Source organism: Coenobita brevimanus, chromosome 31, assembly GCF_032717465.1.
Source record: "Coenobita brevimanus isolate Jiangsu-jjx chromosome 31, ASM3271746v2, whole genome shotgun sequence".
Classification (NCBI taxonomy): Eukaryota; Metazoa; Arthropoda; class Malacostraca; order Decapoda; family Coenobitidae; genus Coenobita; species Coenobita brevimanus.
This window is the reverse complement of record NC_136984.1, coordinates 22823940-22844481: the sequence shown is the minus strand read 5'-3', so window position 1 is coordinate 22844481 and position 20542 is coordinate 22823940. Positions and strand designations below refer to the sequence as shown.

The window sequence follows — 20542 nt, the reverse complement described above, 5'->3', positions numbered from 1 at the left end:
GATGGTGGAAGGGAGGGAGAAACAGCAAGGGGGGAGGGGAGACGAGAAGAGGAGGGTAGAGAGAGAGGGGGGGGGGCGGATGAGAGTGATGAGGCGATGAGGAGCCAGAGAGAGGGAGGGAGGGGGGAGTACAAAGGACTACAAAGGAAAGCAAACAGCAACAGACCTTATGGTCCTTTCGAAGCTGTTTGTTATGGAGTAGACTATGACCACGAGATCTAACTCTGCATACTGAAGGATATGGATAGTAATGCAAGAAGGCTTCTCCCACCTCCAAACCCTCCAGTTAAAACTGGTAAGAAAAAGTGAGAAAAAACACCAAGCAGCATGGAAAAACTAACATGGAAATTCCATAGGAAAGACTGAAAAGGAAAAGTTACATTCAATAATACTTTATCTATAAGCACCCGTATTAATAACCTGGAGGAGAAAGTAGTAAAGTAAAATGAATAATCGAATAAATAAATAATGCATGACACCATGTGCAGGTACGCTGTGTTAACGGGGTGTCTGCGGACACAGCGTGGAAATTGCAAAGTGCACAGTGTGGATGTTCAGGGGTGGTGCGGTGGCCTTGCCTGGCACTATTAAGGTTGGCAGGAGTCAATCAGTTCCCAGCTCCGTTCATTCCACTGAGACTAGGAGCGTTCCCATGTGGGACAAGCACACAAGTCACCCCCTGAAACAGTGACCCCCGGTACATTAAAAAAAATCCCGATGGTGGGCACTTGACCCTTGGTGATCCACAGCTCATCACAGGTCGAAAGTATGAGTAATGACCGTTAACTCAGGGTTATCTGTGCATATCCTAGTCTGTGCATATACTCTATATGCTTTCAATAAATTGATCCAGGCTCTAAAAATATAAAATATTGTAAGGCATCTAATGCAACAAGCTAATGAGATGAAAATGCCACTTAGTATGTTTTGTGGATTTTGAAAAGGCGTTTGACAGAGTTTCACGTGGAGCTATGTTGAAAATTATGAGATTCTATGGTATACCAGAAAAGTTTGAAAATATTATTAGAAGCCTGCATGAAGGTACTTTTTGTAGAGTAATGGTGGATGGTTCTGTGGGTGATCCATTTCAAGTTAGGTCAGGAGTGATTCAAGGAGTTCTTTCGCCTTTGCCGTTTGTTTTGGTTATGGATTATGTTATGAGCAAGTTTGTAAGGAGAATAGGTGCAGGAATTAACTGGAAAGAAAATAAGAGGCTGATGGATTTGGACTATGCTGATGATATTGTACTGATTTGTGGAAGTATTTACGAGATGAAGAGGGTGCTTGATTGTCTGGTGGAGGAAGGAGAAAAAGTGGGGTTGGTAATAAATTGTGGAAAGACTGAAATTATTAATATGAACGTGGAAAACCAAATCGATTGTGTAATTGGGAGTAATGTGGTGAAGAATGTAGAAAACTTTAAATATCTGGAAACAATTGTATCATCTAATGGATCATTAAACAATGAAATTGAGGAGAGGATTAGACAGGCTTGGCAAGCTGTTGGAATGTTGAAATCTGTTTGGAATAATAATATGCTTTCGGTGCATACTAAAGTGAAAATTTACAAGTCCATGGTTAGACCAATTTTAATTCATGGGCATGAGTCATGGTATACAATTGCAACAGATCAGAATGTATTAGGATTTGAGAATAAAATACTGAGAAGGATTCTTGGGGTAAAGTGGCAAGACAGAGTTACAAATGAAAGAGTAAGGGATATTACGAGAGTGGAACCAGTTAATGAATATGTGAGACTGTCTCACTGGAAGTGGCTGGGGCACATATTCAGAAAAGAAGGCAGTTTAATACAGGATGTGCCAGAGTGGACTGCTAGAGGAAGAAGAGGTAGAGGTAGACCGAGGGAAACCTGGTTGAGGACAATGAAAAAAGAAGCAGGAGAGGAGTGTTGGTGGGACCTGAAGGAGATGGCAAGAGACAAATATTGGTGGAGAGAGTTCATCGAGACACTATGCATCCCGGGGGGTGCCACAGGAAATGGTTGATTGATTGATTGAAAATAAAAAATAAAAATTATACATACACAAGTGTTTTATTCAGGAGTAAACATATTAAGCTGGGGATTAGACGACAAATACCTATCCAGGCTACCTTTAAAGGTCAGTACTGTATTATAAGTTACTACACTGGAGGGCAATTTATTCCATATTTTTCCAACCCTTTTGAAGAAGAAATGCTTAGCTTCATGCGACTGGAATCGTTTGGCAATTATTTTATGTCCATTGCCTCTAGTAGAATTCGAGTGATCAACTGTGAAGTATTTATCAACAGCCGTGTTATCATGTCCTTTGCCTCTTTTGAATACTTGAATTAGATCTCTTCGTAACCTCCGTTTTGTTAGGGTAGAGATTCAGGGCTTCTAGACGTTCCTCATATGGTTTATTTCTCAGTCTAGGTATCATGTTTGTCATCCTTCGCTGCACTCTTTCAAGCTTTTCCATATCCTTTTTATAATACGGTGTCCAAAACTGAACGCAATATTCCAAATGCGGGTGTACTAAGGAATTATACAAAGTGAGGACAATATTATTGGATTTATATTCAAATGCTCTGCCTATAAATCCAATCAACTTATTGGCTTTTCTCACAGCTTCTGTGCATTGTTTACTTGGTTTCAAATCGTTTGTTATTATAACTCCTAAGTCTTTTTCATGGTTTACACTATGAAGTTGGATATTATTCGTGATATAACTAGCTCTTACATTTTTACTGCCAATGTTTAGCACTTTGCATTTGTTAATATTGAAAACCATTTTCCAAACTTGGGCCCAATTGAATGGTCGATCAAGATCTCTCTGAATTGCCTGCCTTTGCAGTGCTATATCTGCTCTGTTACCTATTTTAGTATCGTCAGCAAATTTTGAAATTTTACACTATAATTGTTCGTCAATATTATTGCTATATATTAAGAAAAGAATAGGAACAAACACTGAACTATGCAGCACTCCACTTGTAACGTTTATCCAGTCTGACTCATTTCCATTTATTACAACTCTTCGCTTTCGTCCGGTGAGCCAATCTTCTACCCACCTGAGAACACTGCCACTGAAACCACGTGCCTTTAGCTTCTGAAGGAGTCTTTTGTGTGGAACTGTGTCAAAAGCCTTTTGAAAACCAAGGTACACAATATCAACAGATTTAGTGTCGTCATACATTCTCAGTATATCATTGAAAAAGTCCAGAAGATTCGTGAGGCAAGAGCGATTATTACGAAAACCATGTTGAGAATATTTGATGAGATTCTTTGATTCTAAGTGTTTCATAAACTTATCTCTGATAATAGTTTCAAACTATTTGCAAACCACTGATGTTAAACTAATTGGCCAGTAGTTTTCTGGCTGTGCTCTGTTGCCTTTTTATAAATATTGGGATTATGTTAGCAAGTTTCCATTCATGTGGGACCTTACTGCTTTTAAGCGATAAGTTAAAAAGCTCAGAGAGAGGCTTTGTAGTTCCTTCAAAACATGTGGAGATATTTTGTCAGGTCCCAGTGTTTTATTCTCTTTTAATTTGCTAATTGCAAGTAGTACGTCGCCATCACTAACTGTAATGTCGGTGATTATGTTGTCCTCTTCTATAGGTATAGGAGAAACAGCAGGAATAGTATGTATATTTTCTGTTGTAAATACTGACGCAAAGAAAGTATTGAGAATTTTTGCCATCATAGTTTCATCATCAGTGTGCTCTCAGTTATCTGTGATTAAGGAACCGATTGTCAGAGTTATTACCTTTTTGCTTCTTATGTAACTGAAAAATTCTTTGGGATTTGATATACTGATACTTGCAATATGTGCCTCAAGGTGTTTATTACTGCATTTAATTAATTTTTTTGCTTTCCGTCGAAGGGCATCGTATTTATTTTTATCACTGTGACTTTTTGTGATATTATAATTTTTAAATGCAAGATTTTTTTTGCTGACAGCACTGTTGAGGGTTTCTGTAAAACAATTTCACGTGTCATTGATATCTAAAGTTTCGGCAATAGGATGCCAGTTACCTGCATCAACAAATGACTTTAATTTCTTAAAATTTGCCCTCTTAAAGTCAGGACTTTCTCGCAACTGGCCCTGACATTGTCTTCACTGAATTTAATGTTAAATGTAACTGTGCGATGATCAATTGTACTAGATTCTCCTACAGAAACATCACTCACTACGTTTTCTGATGTAGCGAAGACGAGATCTAGGAAGTTAGCTCCACATGTCGGATAATTTACATATTGATACAGAGAACTTTCTTGCAAGTTTGTACATAGGTCTAACCCAGTGTGTGAGGATAGTGCTTCTCCCCATTTTGGAACTGGTAAATTAAAATCACCAACTATTACAGTCCTTTGCATACAAGATATTTCAGCAATTTGATTATAGATTTCATTATCAGTGTTGAGTGGCTGACCAAGTGGACGATAAATTAACCCAAATGTGATTTTATGACAAGATTCATTCCTAAATTGAATATAAATAGTGTCGATTGTTTCAATACATGGCTTGGTAATTACGACTGGATGAAATCCTGATCTAACATATAACTACACACCGCCCCCTGCTCGATTCTTCCTTTCACTGCTGAAAATGTGATAGCCTGGTAAATTAAACTCTGTTAGAAAATCTTTTTGCTCAGTATTTAGTCACGATTCTGTTATACCAATTACGTCATGATCTTCAGTAAAGACAAGGGGCTCTATATCAGAAAATTTATTACGTAGACTACGCGCATTTACAAGAAGAGCTTTAATGTGATTTCCTTTCCGATGTGTGAAACTTCCATTACTTACTAAGTCATTGGATTGTATGACATCTACGATTGCGTCCCTTGATTGTTTGTTTTTTATCCAAAACAAACTTACTGCATCACTAAGTAAACGACCGAGACGGGCGGAACCAACGGTATTCAAGTGTAGTCTATCGTTTGCAAATAGTGTTCGCTGCTCGTAAAACTGGTTTCACTTGTCTATGAACTCAACTCCTTCCTGCAGGCAAAGTGACCTGACCCTATTATTTATACTAAATGCTTTACTGAAGAAGGCATTCCCTGTACCAATCCTTGGGAGTATTCCTGAAATTAAGATGTTGTTAGTTTTCTCCTTGTAGTGTCGAATCATCCTCTTGTACTTCTCTATCAGCTTCTCTGATGAGATCTGTACGACATCATTTGTACCTGTATGAATGATAACTAGGGTGTCATTTTCCGCATCCTCAAAGACATCATCCACAGTCTCCATTATGTCGTCTACTCCTGCACCTGGGAAACAAAAATCCTTTCTTTTAGAGGGTGCCCTGCCACAAAATTCAATCAAGACCATGGATGATGGAGTCCCCCACAACCCGTGCCTCATGGGGCTCTTCCTCAACTTCTGCAAGAATCTGAAACTTGTTGTACGTTGTTACTGGAATGATGCTTCTTTTCCTTGCAAGCCTTGCACCATTCTGCACTGGCTGGAACTCATTCTGTATGGTGAGGGGAGAAGTGACTACAGGAGGGGAAGGATGGTCAACTTGCACTGCAGTTGGCCTAGCAGTGACATTATCCTCTGCAGTATGTCCAACATTACTCACAATGAATTCTTCCAGCACATCAACATTTCGGGTCAGGCTGTTAATTTTGTTTGTAGCCTCGGTCAGCTTGTCATCTAGGCTCTGACGTAATTTGCACATCCTGCAAACAAAGGTACGGTCCGTATAAAAAGGATCCGGTGAAACTACCGGAGCAGGTTACGTAAATAATGTTCCGCGGCATTCTGAAATGCAAGGTAGCTGCGAGGATTTACCAGAGAAAAAGAATCCGATAATACTGAGGAAAGAGAAGATGAGAAGAGGAAATGGAGGTACGAAGGGAAGAGGAAGATATAGAGGTGAGGGGGAAGAAGAAAGGAGAGATTGGGTTTGGGTGATAGTAGGACAGTGAGGGAGGAAGGATGGGTGTGGAAGACGAAGAGAGGGAGACAACATGGGATGTGTGGAAATGTACGGGTTGGCGAAGCTGGTGGTAAGAGAGTGTGTGAGAGGTATGGAGGGAAACATGCAGGTGGGTGGGCAGGGTAGGAATGGGAAAGAGGAGGTTGACAAAGGTAAGTAGGAGAGTGGGGGAAGGAGGAGGAAGATGGAAAAGGAAACAGGGAGGAAGATGGGTGTGGCAGAGGAGGAGAGGGGAGACAGAGGGGGATACGGAAATGGTGAGGGAAGCTAAAATTAAAATGATTAAACTCTATATATAACTTCTGTTATTTTCTGTCTCCCTCGTTTTCTCTCTCTCTTTTTTTTTTTTACTTGTCCGACTCTGGGCAAAGGTTTCAGGGCCTATCTCTCGGGGGCAGTGACCTATCCCAAGGCCCAGTAGTCCTACACCTCCACTCGTTACAGAGATATTTTTATTTACACAATTACATTACACCCACGCTCTCGAAGATCAAGCGGGTGTTATTTTTTAACAGGTTTCAGTCAGAGTCGTAATTACCTGTCTTCTTTCCTTATTTTATTACATATTTCTGCTTGCGCGCGCGTGCTTAAGTGCGTGCGTGCGTGCGTGCGTGCGTGCGTGCGTGCGTGCGTGTGTGTGTGTGTGTGTGTGTGTGTGTGTGTGTGTGTGTGTGTGTGTGTGTGTGTGTGTGTGTGTGTGTGTGTGTGTGTGTGCGCGAGCGCGCGGGCTTCATACTGCAAACGAGGGAGTAACCTACATCTCGATCAAGAAATCAAGGAAGATGTTGTTGTTGGGAATGGATGGAAGAAGCAGGAGGGGAGAGGGTTTAGAGTTGTGTTTGAACACCAGACCATTCTTGGTTTCCTGATCACAGCATCGACAAGGTCTGGATACTTTCTTTGGATCGCGTCTGTTCACATTGCATAATATCGTTCATTATTATTTCATCAGAACTGCCAATAAATAATAATTGATATGGCTTTTGGATCACTATGGAAACTTTTGATACCAATAAATTCTTGTTTGATTTGTCCTTCACCTCGTCCACCCAACATAAAATATTACAAAGGTAGAAATTAATTCATCTGCCCCAACGTCACACAAGTTAATTATTTTACAGTAATTTTTTGACACCTTCAATATATCCGTACCAGTTCATCTGACACAGGACCCTTTAAATTAAGCCAAGAGTGCCAAATGATTAAGAGGATGATGATACTGGTACCATTAACCCTCATGGAACCGACGTCTCTCGTATTCTCTTCCAGCAAATGCCCCGCCAGTTTAATTAGGTGAAAGGGAATCAGTGTCCTGAAAAAGATAAATATTTTGCCACTTGCTACTTTTTTGTCTATACAGACAATAAGTGCATAAATAACATGAATTCACATAAGCAATCAAACCCAAATAAACAATATTATCATAAAAAATGAAAGTGAATTAACATAAATTAACATAAATAATATTAATTCCCGACACAGAAAGACAGTGATAAGACTGAGGTGTTAGGGCGCCACGTGAACCATAAAGAACACAGGTGTCTGCTGCAAAAGTTTTATATTGACCTAGAATCAAATATTTTAATTTTCAGTGTGAGTGAATGAAATTCAGCTGCCGGTAGGAAAAATAATAAGGGATTATGTTATGATATGAAGGCATAGTGAAAAGCAGGGGATAATTAGAGGGATTTTAGATGAGGTGAGGGATAATGATTGTTTGTAGAAACGAAACAATACGATCTGTTGAAATGAACTGGGAATCTCTTAGAATTTTCCAAAGACATGGACGAGGACGAAGCTGTGCTAGAAAAGGAAAAACACTAGAAAAAGATGATACACTGGACAATAAATAAGAGTGAGCTGGGTATGACCAATAAGAAAACGGGCTAGTGCATTTCCCATCGTCTTATTCTATGATATGCATCAGGCCAAAAGTAATCGGACTAGTTTATTGTACAGAGTTTATTAACATAAATGTCACACCAGAAGAACTGCCATCTTTAAATTATAAAGGAAGTGATAATAGGGAGGGAATCAGAGGCCGGAAAGGCACGAAATCGAGAATTTTCGAGGATACTGCAGAACGAGCCAAAGAATCAACCTGTTCACTTCCAGGTATACTTCCGTGACTACGGACCCAGCAGCAAAGTATTTTTTCTTTCTAGCTGATAAAAGGAAAGCCATTCGTCAGTATCACTAATAAGACGGTTTTCAGCTGGGAAAGATGAAAAACGGTAACGTACACTAAAGGAAACAGTGAAAAGAACAGAAGATATTATTGAGCAGTAAAGCATACATTGTAAGACAAAACACATCGCCTAGAGTTCTGCTGTGAGTATATATGCTAGCAAGAGATGGTATGGTACACTGGTAGGATCTAGAGCAGTGGTTCCCAAACTTTTTCTGGTCGTTACCCACTTTTCATACATGATCCTTGTCCATGGCCCCTCTTCCCCAACCATAACCCATGACTACAGTGACTGTCTACACTACAGTCCTACACTCATCATGTCCATATAAAAATCACTCTAGCAAATCCTGTAATTTTATTGATTCCATTTGTTATTTTCTCTTTTGTTAAGTATTAATAAAGAAATGTGTATTTTGTCTTAGCTGAATCTTATATAATTATTGAAATGGTACTAAAGGAATAATAACATGCACATTAAAAAAATCCATACTTGGAGTAATTAAAAATTGCATTATTACGAAAAGCTGAAACAGCAATAAAAGAAAATTCACTAGATTGAAAAAGTGTATTAATCCCACGCAATTTGATCTGATCTTTGAATCTTACAAATCTGATAACTTTATAATTCTGAAATGATATGCTATCATAGTGAGTCATAATTATCTGCCACAACCATGGCCTTCAATTGCGACGCACCCACCTCCTCCCAGACCATTTACTTCTGAACATTCATGCCAGGTTCATTTTTCCTTCATTTGAATCCCCATTCCACTCAGTGTGAAGGGTGTTGTTGCAGATTATCAACAAGCTTCTTGATACTTGGTTTTGTTTCACTTAAAGCACACCGTGGGTCATGCTTCACTTCAAGTCTGTTGCGATGTTTCGTTTTAATGTGGAGTAGTTGAGAGAATGCAGCCTCACATGAATAAGTTGATGAAAATGGGAGGAGGTGGCGAAAAGCCAAGTCACATAAGTTTAGGTATGAAGCTGCCACTGATGACCAAAAAACTGTGAGAGATACAGTTTCAAACTTCATCCTGGCTCCTGAATCCTCCTGAAGTGTCAACAGCTCAGTTTGGGCATCATCATTGTCATCAGGTATGCATGTCACTGGAGCAGTGAAGGGGAACCTTACTAGCCGAGAAGTTAGGCTTTGGATATCTGGGAAGTATCTTTTAAATTCCCCTTCCAAGGCCTCAAGATGTTGGGTAATCAAGTTCTGCGTAGCAGCATCAGACTCCTCTGCAATTTCTGACACTGTCTCCAACATTGCCAAGTTTCCCACTCCAACTTTGCGTCTCCAATTCTCCATCTTACGAATGAAAGCTTTGATTTTGTCAACAAAATCGATTATCAAGCTTCCTTTCCCTTGGAGTTCCAGGTTCAGTGTGTTCAACTGCTTGAATATGTCAACAAGGTAGGCTAGCCGTATTTCGAAGCTATCTGTAGACCATGCTGACAGCAAATCTTGCTTGTTCTGTATTCTGAGAAAGAGGCTGATCTCTTCTCTGAGCTCAAATACACGCTGAACAACATTTCCTTTTGATAGCCAGCGAACTGCTTATGAAATAGGAGGGTTTCATGAGCTGCATCCATATCTTGGCAGAGTTTCTTGAAAAGGCGTGTGTTAAGAGCACTACTTTTTACAAAGTTAAGTGTTTATAATGGTATTCAGAGTGTCCTGTAATTCTGAGGGCAGCGTTTTTGAAGCAAGAGCTTGCCTGTGGATCATTTGGTGCTTTTTGTAGAACTCTTGTAACAAAACCTGACTGAGAACCCAACATGGCTGGAGCTCCATCTGTGCATATCCCACAGAGATTGCCCCAGTCAAGACCTTCAGCTTCAAATAATTCTGTACGTTTCTGCATTACGTCTTCACCTTTTGTAGATTGCTCGAGAGGTTCACAAAACAGGAATTCCTCCTTTAGATCCTCATCATGAACATACCTTACAAAAGCCAGGAGTTGTGAGCAGGACTGGATGTCAGTGGACTCATCGAGTTGGATACTGAATAATTTAGGTCTTTTAATTTCCTGTATCAACTGCTCTTTGATGTCATTAGACATTTGGGAGATTCGGCGTTGCATTGTATTATTTGAGTGAAATAGCATTCAGCTTTTCAGCACTTTTCTCACCCAAAACAAGCTTTACCATTGTTTTGGCATATAACAAAATTAATTCCTCCCCAATTGTGTGAGGTTTGTTTTTCTTTGCTATTTCAAGGGATACAAGAAATGATGCCTCAACTACGGCAGCATTTTGCTGATGAAAGGAACCACTGGCATCAAGTCGTTGTCTCTTCATGTCCAATTCTTGTCGACTAAAGAAAGAACGATCTTTGCCAACATGCTGAGGATGCTTGGTTTCCAAATGTAATCTAAGCTTACTGGGTCTTAGTGATTCAGCTGTGAGTATTTTGTGACAAATCACACACTGAGGCTTCACTACACCTTTATCAGTGACGCTTGTAAATCCAAAATCCAGGTAGTTGTCATGATACTTGCGTTTTTTGTTAGAAGCCATCACTGTACCTGCAATGCACAAAGAAAAAACTGCTATTTTTAATGGCACTAACATATGTCATTAGCCATAATTAAAATAATAAAATGGTAAATATGAACTTTCAGCAAAGACTGAAACTGCCTTTAAGCAGTCTAGAGGGAAAAAATATTGCAAAACCTGTGTCACTTGATGTTTTAGAATCATCAACGTAAACATGGGTATGGATGAATGAGAAGATAGATGTTCGAGAAAACAGGAATGAAAGACAAGGGGTGAGGTAGAGGAGTTGCAGTAAGGAACAACAGAGATGCAAATTTGGGTGGAAGGCATGAGCCATGAGGGAAGTTGCGAGAACGTTGTGAAATTCACCGCCATTGGTAAAGAAAGAATGAGAGAGGAAAGGTTATATAACAATTGGAAATGGAAGGCATAAGTGTGGACATGAAGCAAATTTTGCTAATGTGGGTGGAGGGATGATAAGCCTCCGGGAAGGGGACTGAAGGAATTTGATCGAGTATCGAAGAGAAAAAAGAACACAACACCGGAAAATAGAGGGCAGACCCAACTCAGCACAGAGGCTTTCAATAGGAGAAGATTAACCCCTATCACAGGATTCAGGGTGCGGAGGGCCGCCGGTTGACTTGATATACCGCACTCACCTTCCCGCCACTGTTTGAGCGCAGGACCATTTTCTGCGATACCTATGGGGTAGGTAGGACCCCCAGGTACCCCGCGGTTGTGCAATTCAGTTTGTAATCGGCAGTGGTAGTGAGAGGAGCCATGTCATCTTCCTTGACATCGTCCGATTCCGTCCCACCGCATGAAGGGCCGATTGCCTCATCAACTCCTGCGAAAGTTCAGCCTTTAGTGCCAGGTAAAGGGCTTAGTGATAGTGCCATAGGACGTGCCCTTGATGATACTGTCTCCTCTCGTACACTCAGCAAGAGTATGTCTTCTGAGGAGAAAAAAAACTACAACGTGGAGAGCGAGCTCTCTCGCCCTCCAACCCCTACTCGCCCTCCGATGCCAGAAAGGGCTCTCCGACTTCTCCAGGAGGAAGGGACAGTCGATGAGAGTGATGATTTCGGCGATGAGGAGGTGCAAGATGACTCAGGACATCAGGAAAGTGACCGCGGACCTGGCGGTCATCTGTGGAAAAAATACCGCAGAGCCATTGCTCCCACAACCTCGCCGCCTGCCTGTCGATGTATCTTCCTCCAGCGCTCTCCCACACCTCAGCCTACCATTTCAAGGGCAGAATCTCCACAACCAGGCCCTTCGGGAGTGGTATAAGTACTGAGCAGGTGTGTGGGGATGTGTAAATAGTGTACAGCAGTGCAGAAGTTTGTGTATTTTCATAAATAAGTGAAATGTGTGATATAAGTGAATTACAGAAAGTGCTAAGATATAAGTCTTTTATAAGTTCTGCAAGTGCATATAAGTGATTCATAGTACGTGCAATACAGGAGTTAATACTATTTATTGGATATTGGTTAGAAAATTATTGGATATATCTTGAGTTTGCCTACCTGTTCCCTGAAAGAAAACCACCTGTGAGCGGACCAAAATGAACGATGCCTGCTTCGCTATACTTAAATTATTTCAGTCAATACTCAGGGGGATTGTGCCAAATAAGAGCATCAGTGTATCTGAGATGTGAAGTACAAATAATGTTAGTTGTGTAAAACATTTATATGATTTTCACTTTAACCCTGATTAGTACAAAGCAGTCTGATTTACAGTACAAATAATTACCTCATACTATACGATCATGCATGAAAGAGCAACAGGATTTACTTGTCAAAGTGCAATTACCCGTAATCGTGATGTAAAGTGCAGTTCGAAGTGTCTTAGTAAAGGAGAAATATGATTATTAACTGAAGGAGTGAGTACAGAAAAACGATGAGATATTTGCTTTCCCACACACCTATGGGGCATATTGGTATGGTGATATGGGCGGTAAATCCTTGGGTGAGCCACATGAACCGGGTGATGACTCATTTTCACGGCGGTGAGTAGGGAGTAGAAAAAACGAGTGGAATCTTCCGCATTCCAAGGACGCACGGGCAGTGTTACAATCATCATTTCCGTCAGTGCTGCCAACGCTAGCCGGCCGGGCCAAGGCCATGGCCAGTGGTGAGCGCTTTGGAGCTGTGCGCCAAAATGTGAAAAAAACACTCGTCTTCAACTCATCCTTGCTCATTCTCGGGACCACCTAGAGACCTTGGGATACCTTAATTGGAAAGAGGAAGAGTTGATGAGTCTTATGAACTTTCATTGATTTCTCTAGCTATCACAGTTTGGCAGATATAAGGGTTTGAAGTAAGGGTATTTTTTCCAAAATCTCGGAAATCACCCATAGAGGGGAGTGTGCTGCGGCCAGGAACCCCCCTGCGGTTAAGGGTTAAATGGCACCAGGAGCTAATTGTAGACCTAGATGATCGACTGAGTCAAGTTTGGAGAGAAAGAAAGGAAAGGCAAAGAAATAGATTTGGCAGCCTTGATCAAATACTATGCAAAGTTGGAGAAGAGTTCAGCAGTCAGCTCCCCATGTGATATGGAAGAGAGTGTGAAGGAGGAGTAGGCATTGTAGGTCAGATATTTATGTGGAGGAAATATGTTCTTTCCAAGTAAGATGAGAATGAAAGATTAGACCAAGAAATTTTTCGGAGGTTCGATATTGCAAGGCGGTATTATAAAAAGAGATGGTGATGTGAAACTAACCTTTTGAGGGGAAAAAAAAAAAAAAACATAGTCTATGATTTAGTTCTAGAGAATTGAAAACCATGTTTAGTTGCCCAAGAAGAGGCTGTCGAAACTGTTGTCTGAATGTGGAGAGAGAGGATCCTGAGACATAGATGGAAAAGTCATTTACATATTGGTAAGATCTGATCCCAGATGGTAAGGAGACATTACCATTTACAGCAGTAAGGAATAAGGTAGTATTAAGTACACAGCCTTCAGGTACAACCTCATGCTGAAGAAAAGAGGAAGAGACAGAATTGTCAACACAAACAAGGGCGATCTTGTCGCTGAGAAACGCCTGAAGGAAGACACTCATATTCCCATCAGTTCCAAAAGAGGGTAGCTGTTGTCAGATGTGGTATCCATAAATGGTATCATATGCTTTCTCAAGAATAAAAAAAAAAATACTGCAATTGCGATCTTACCATTAGCAAAGGCTGTTAAAATATAAATTTCGAGTTGTACTGAAGGATCGATCGTATTTCGTGCTCTTCGGGAACTAAATTGGGAAGATGAAAGAAGGCATTTTGATTCCAAACACCCCATAAGACGATTATTAATCATGTGTTCAAATAGCCTGCATAAACAACCAGTAAGGGCAATAGGCAGGTAATCTTGAATGAAACGACCTGACTAGTTTGGTCCGAGGAATGAAGAACAAAAGCCTCGTGCCATGCCGGAGGAATATAGCCCTCTGTCCAGACTAACTTTGTGAAACCTTAACAAAACTGGCCATGGAATCAGATAAAAGATGTATAATCATTAGGTAATGAATTCCATCAAGACCTCATTAGTATTGAAACGATATTGAAGAGCAGATAACAGTTCACGGGATATGCAGGGCGCATGGCGATGCGCATTTGTGGATAACGACAAATTTATGGTATTATGTTCTGAGAGAAATTTTAAAGAACGGAATGGTGAAGACAGAGGAAAACCACTACTAACCTGACCGATAAATGAGTCTATAGTTGAGAATGCAACTCTGAGGTTGTTATCGCGTCCGGGCAACCTACCATTCAAAAGTGCGTCTGATTTTGTGTATATTATGAGACGGATGTGATTCGTGTATAATATGTTCCTGTATAGTAATATTCGTGTATATTATATTCATGCATAAGAATATTCGTGTATAATATATTCATGCATAAGAATATTCGTGTATAATATATTCATGCATAAGAATATGATTCGTGTATAATATGATTCGATATCGTACGCACATGTTTGAATAATAGGTTGCCAGGGTACAAAAATGACAATCTCAGAGTCGTGCGCCGCGACTATAGTTATTTAGCCTTTGGTACCAAATCTGCATGAAGTAGTTGATTATATTTAAAACAATGGAGTGAGTAGGAGAACGCTTGTCTGAAAATTCATGTATAAGCCTCCAGATGGCAGAGACGTGGGTAGAAGACACAATGAAGGACATATACGTACGCCGACTTTGAGATTTCGCTTGCTGGACAGTGCGACAAAGAAGGACTGTGGCCATCTTAAAAGTAATAAAAGTAGACAGGTGACCAGGAGTTTGACGTTTGCGATAGAAACTACACCATGATGCACGCCTCGTTCATAGGGCCTTGGAACAGTTTGTTTTCCACCAGGGGACGTTTGCTTGATAAATGTCTACTGGTTTGAGGAATGAGAATCTTAGAAAAACATGATGGAGGAAGGGATAATTCCGAAAGAGATGTAAATGAAGGTCAAGCAGCTAGTTCAAAACATCATCTTGGGGGATGGGGAACAGAGACATAGGAAGTTGGGTTTAGTAAAATGGGGACCAGAGACATAGGAAGCTGGGTTTAGTAAAATATGAAAATGATCACTGTTAAAGAGTTAGTCAGTCACAATCCAGTGAAAATTAACGGAGACAGAATATGTGCACACAGGGAGGTCAAGACATGATAAACAATAAAGTCGTTGATCAAAATGAGTATGATGGCCAGAATTAAAGAGACAGGGGTTGACATCAGTCGTAAAAATTTCAAGAGAACAGCTACGAGAATTAACTATTGAGTCACCCCATAAAGTGTGAGAGCAGATATTCTTACAGCAGAAGAGAAGGCGGGGATTTAGTGAGGAGATTAAAAAAAGCAAGGAAATCGATTGGAATGGAAGGTGAGGAATAGACTGAGATAAACGTTATCCAACCTTTTTAGTACACTCGTGAGAAGGAGCAAGGGAAGTAGGTTTGGTCGAAAGAGGTTCATGGGGAGTTCTGAAATGAACAAGAATACAAGCATTAGAAATTGAATAAGAAGAATGTACAAAAGAAAAACCTGCAATGGGAGGAGGTAGGTGAGTAAGGAAAGTTTCCTGGAGATAAATGACTTGTGGATCATACTGGGAAATAAGAAAGTATGGGTCACTGCGCTTTAAATGAAAACAACGAATATTCCAATGGAGAATGGACATTTTGACGACTGAGAAGTATCGTGGTGTGATAATGGTGGTTTTGGCTGGGATTCGGATGAGGAGGTTTGAGAGGGGAGGGAAGTCCCTTGGATTGGGATGATTTGGAGAAGAAGAGGAAAGCAGAGAATCAAGGGTATGGTCCGGAAGGAGAGGTAGGCAAAGCAAGGAGTGAGTGGCTGTTGCAGAAGGGGAATTACTTGCAGTGACCTGAAGAGGAGGGGATAAAGGTTTAGGAGTAGGACGGAAGACACAAGGAGGTGGTTGAATGTATACAAAAATTAAGTTGAGGGGTAAAGGAGACCATGTAGGGGAACCTGGAAACGGATGGTGGTTTTGGGAAGGGGTAATGGATTGTTCTATGCAGGTCTCAGTTGCTTCTACTGCTTCATTAGAAAAGTCTGTTGTAACTTGGGAAGGAGGGGGTGAGCGAAGAGCATAGAATTTCTTTGAGGGTGATAAAACATTTGACTGAGTGTGGATCGGACTGGGAGGGAATGTTCAGAAGAGGGAAGGGAGCAAGGGTTATTGGAAGGGAAGGATGATGTTGGAATATCTGGATATAGTGGAGGAATGTATTAGACAAGCGGGTGGTGGTGGTAGGAGTAGGGGTGTGAGTGGCATGGAAAGAGGAAGGGGAAGGGGATGATGATGAAATGCTTGGTTCTAGTGGGGAGAAAATATTAGTCAAGGAAATGGTGATGGTAGGAGTGGATGGAAAAGAGGAAATGGGAGGAGAAGAAGAAGAAGAAGAGTGAGGGGAAGATGAAGGGATGGATCTAGGGGTGGAGAAAGAAGATATGACTGGTTGAACAAGAGTGGAGTACGGAATCAAGGTGAAACCAAGGTGACGGTCAACTTCTTGGGCCTCTGAAGGGTAAGACCTTATTAGAACCTGAGTGCCGGGACTCCAGACTCAAAGCGGTACGCGGGTCAGCCTTCATGGAACACATTATGAGGTCACCCACAACTGGCACAATCGTGGACAGTGGAGTGCAACATTCTGTTTTTAAGTGGCCAGGTAGTGCACAGAGTGGGCATCACAAGTTGGAACGGCAGTACTTGACTGGATGGCGTGATGAGGGGATGTACTCTTGGACTGGCAAGTGCTCACCTTCTATATGCATATGTGTTTGAATGTCTTATCTATTTAAAGCAGTTCTGGCATTGTTGATACGGTGTTTAAGGTTACTTCGGAGACCATGAGTGAAGCATATAACATGGGCAACATCTAAGTCCTGAGCCGTCAGGACAGAGCGAATTAGAGAGGAGAAGCTGACACGTTTCATATTACCCATTATAATATGATCTTCTGGAATTCGGACGGTGCCAGTTTGAGTTTTTATGTTGGTGTCGTGTGAGACAAGGATGGGATTTTCTTCTAGATCTTTTAGTGATTTCATAGCTTTGGTTTGATCTTCGTTGTTGACTGTGACATGTCTGGAATGGCCAGGGCAAGTGCTGAATGGGTCATTGCCAACGTGTTTTAGTAAGCATAATTAGAAACATAGGGTGTTATTTGCATAAGGTGCAGTTTCCGGTACATTTAAGTATTTAGTTCACTCTTATAGAAGACATACAGGGAGCAGACTTTACGAGTATAATGGAAAGGCCTGATTTAGAAGAGTAGGCTATAACCAGAAGTGGTAGAAAGAGAAACAGCAGGAGTGGCTTGGTATGAGATGGAAGAGGTGTAGAGAGTGTGAGTTACAGGGTTCGATAGAGTCTAAGAGTATGAATATGAGACATAACATGGGAGGAGTTGGGGTGTAAAGTGAAAGAGGAAGTAGTTATTGTGTCTTTTATATATATATATATATATATATATATATATATATATATATATATATATATATATATATATATATATATATATATATATATATATATATATATTGTTACATAGCCTATGATTTCATCATCCTTTGTGTAATTCTAACGTACAGTATGCTGCATGTTTGATCACGAGCGTGTTCTACCTCACTCCCCCCGTCCTCCCTTACAGTAGAGTAAATCGTTCTTCTTGTTGTTCAGAGCAGGAGTGTCAACTCTTTGTCCTCTCTGGCTTCATTTGCACGTCCTTCTTACAAGTTGTATCAAGCTCTGCCGGCCCCTATATAATGAGCTCAGTCTCTACATTAATTGCCACTTAGATCTACTCTTCATTTTGTTCACATCTCTGTCCTCCCCTGTACAGTTGTTATTATTGTGAGTGCTCAGGAAGTCTCCAACCATCTAGCAGCTGTGTAATTTGAGTATGAGTGTTATTGCATTTTTTCTTGTATTGTGTAGCGTGGGGTGTTAATTCTTAGGCCTAGTGAGGCTTTTTGTAATTAATGTAAAGTTTTTTGTCAGTCATTATTAATATTATTTCGTATCTGTAATAATTTATCTTGCATTCACTGAGTATTATCTAGTATTTTCATTTTATCAGGGCTGACTTAGATAAATTTACTCATGCTAATTTCGTGTTAATAGAGGCTATTGCAGTTAACCAGATATTTAACCTGTTTTTTGCCATTACATTATCCTTATGAGTCCTGAATGTTTTGTTGTTAGTTTGAGCATTAAACTTTAACTTGTAATTTTACCTAACTCTTTTGTTTTGAACCTGGAACTTTACGGGACAGTAGTGATTTTTAGTATTCTTACTTAAAGTGTACATTATCTTTCTCTGTTCCGTAACATAAATTTGGCGACCTCTTATCAGGATATTCAGGATATTATCATAAGGATATTGCTTGATATTTTGTGACTGATTTATTCATGATGTCTACTATTACTACGCTTGATGAAGCCAAAGATTTTTTTTCAAATGTGCAAACAGTGTGTGATGTAGAAAACAGAACAAAGAATGAACTTAAGCTTGTTGCTCAACAATTGGGAATCGCTGTTCGCTCTCATCATTCTAAAGATCAAATTGTTGACATGATTAATGAAAGCTTGTTTAATGTAACTCTTCGAAATGAGCAAACGCAGATTGAATTAGCTAAGTTACAGCTAGCCCTGCAGGAGGCTCGTGTTAAGGAGGCTGAATTTCAGGCAAATGCTAAGGAGGCTGAGTTTCAGGCACAAGTTGAACTTGCTAGGATTCAGGCAGACCATGAGTGTCGCATGAAACAAGGTGGAACTGGATCATCTAGCTCTGATGATTTTGATGTGGCTAAAAATGTTAAACTTGTCCCTCCTTTTAATGAATCTGATTTAACAAAGTATTTTCAGTTGTTTGAGAGGGTAGCTACAGGTTTTAATTGGCCCAAAAAGTATTGGCCAGTACTCCTTTAAATTGTTCTCACCGGTAAAGCTCAAGTAACTTATGCATCTTTGCCTCAGGATCAATCTGATAATCATGATGTAGTTAAGAGCTTGATTCTTAAGGCCTATGAGCTTGTTCCTGAAGCCTATAGAGTAAAATTTAGGACAACTTATAAGCAAGATAAGCAATCCCATGTTGAGTATGCAAAAATCAAAGAAGATCTGTTAGAGCAGTGGTTAAATTCTAAGAATGTGGATTCTGATTTTGACAAATTTAAGCAGATGATTTTGCTGGAGGACTTCAAAAGGTGTGTTAATAAAGATGTAACCCTATATCTTGATGAGAAAAGAATAGATAATTTGTCTGATGCTTCAGTTTTAGCTGATGAATATGTTCTCACTCACAAGAGATATTCTAGAGAAAAAAGGAAAGCTGAGAGTAAGTACGTTGCCTCTACTCAGAGTACAGGTAACAGGAAAGAGAATAAAGATGATGTTTCTCAGGAAATAAGTTCCAGCTCCACCTCTAGATTTCAGAAAAGTAAATGTACTTATTGTAGTAAGCTTGGTCATACTACGGAGAAATGTTTCAGGAGACAGCGTGATGTGAACAAAAAGGAGTCTTTAAATATTCAGTCAATTGGTCTAGTGTCCACCCTTGAGAGTACCCAGAATTCTTTAACTGAGTTAACTGAACCTGCTTTGAGGGGTAAATTAAATTCTCATGATGGAGCTCCTCTTTTGAGCAGTAACGTGGGTGACACTCTCAAGAGTTCATGTGCTAATTTCCTGTCTGAAGGTTTTGTCAGTCCTCTGGACAGTAATGACAGGAAATCAGTTAAAATATATCGTGATACAGGTGCTTGCCAATCCCTTATGCTGACCAGTGTTCTAGGCTCTAATGTTAATTCCTCTGATGAAACTGTAATCTTACAAGGTGTAGGGAATAATTAGGGGAGGGCGGTGATGATTCGGCCACTTTTTCGAAAAAAAATCATAATAAATAAAGTTTAAGAAATTCTTAAAATCTGCTTATTCCAAGAGGAAGCCACATCTTTTGGCTCTTTTGTGTCCTATTGTCAGTTCTTAAACTTACGTCATTTCTTGGCAGTAATCCAAATTCTTAAGGTCTCCAAAATGGCCGCACCATCCCTCATGGTGTGGATGATTCGGCCACTGGCGTTGGATGGTTCGGCCACCATGTGGGATGATTTGGCCACTTGCCTCTGGGGCTCAATTAAGGAATTAAATACAGTAGGAAAATTAAGAATCAAATTTTCATCTGTGCTGACATGATTTATTGGATTTATTTTAACCTAAACAATCTCCTTTTAATGAAACAAGGAACAAACAATCTCCTTATAATGAAATTAAATGACTCTACTCTTGCCTATCTCAGATAAAATAAAACTATAATTTTGTGAAAGAAAATATCCGAGTCAAATGAAAGCTGTTTACTCTTAACGCATTTTAAATCCAATGAAACAAAAATCCAAAG

At 40.1% G+C, this 20542-nt stretch overlaps 1 pseudogene; it reads right to left on the bottom strand.

Moving 5' to 3' along the window:
- Nucleotides 1–8899: 8899 nt before the first annotated feature.
- Nucleotides 8900–9723, bottom strand: LOC145395424 (zinc finger BED domain-containing protein 5-like; annotated as a pseudogene).
- Nucleotides 9724–20542: the final 10819 nt, after the last annotated feature.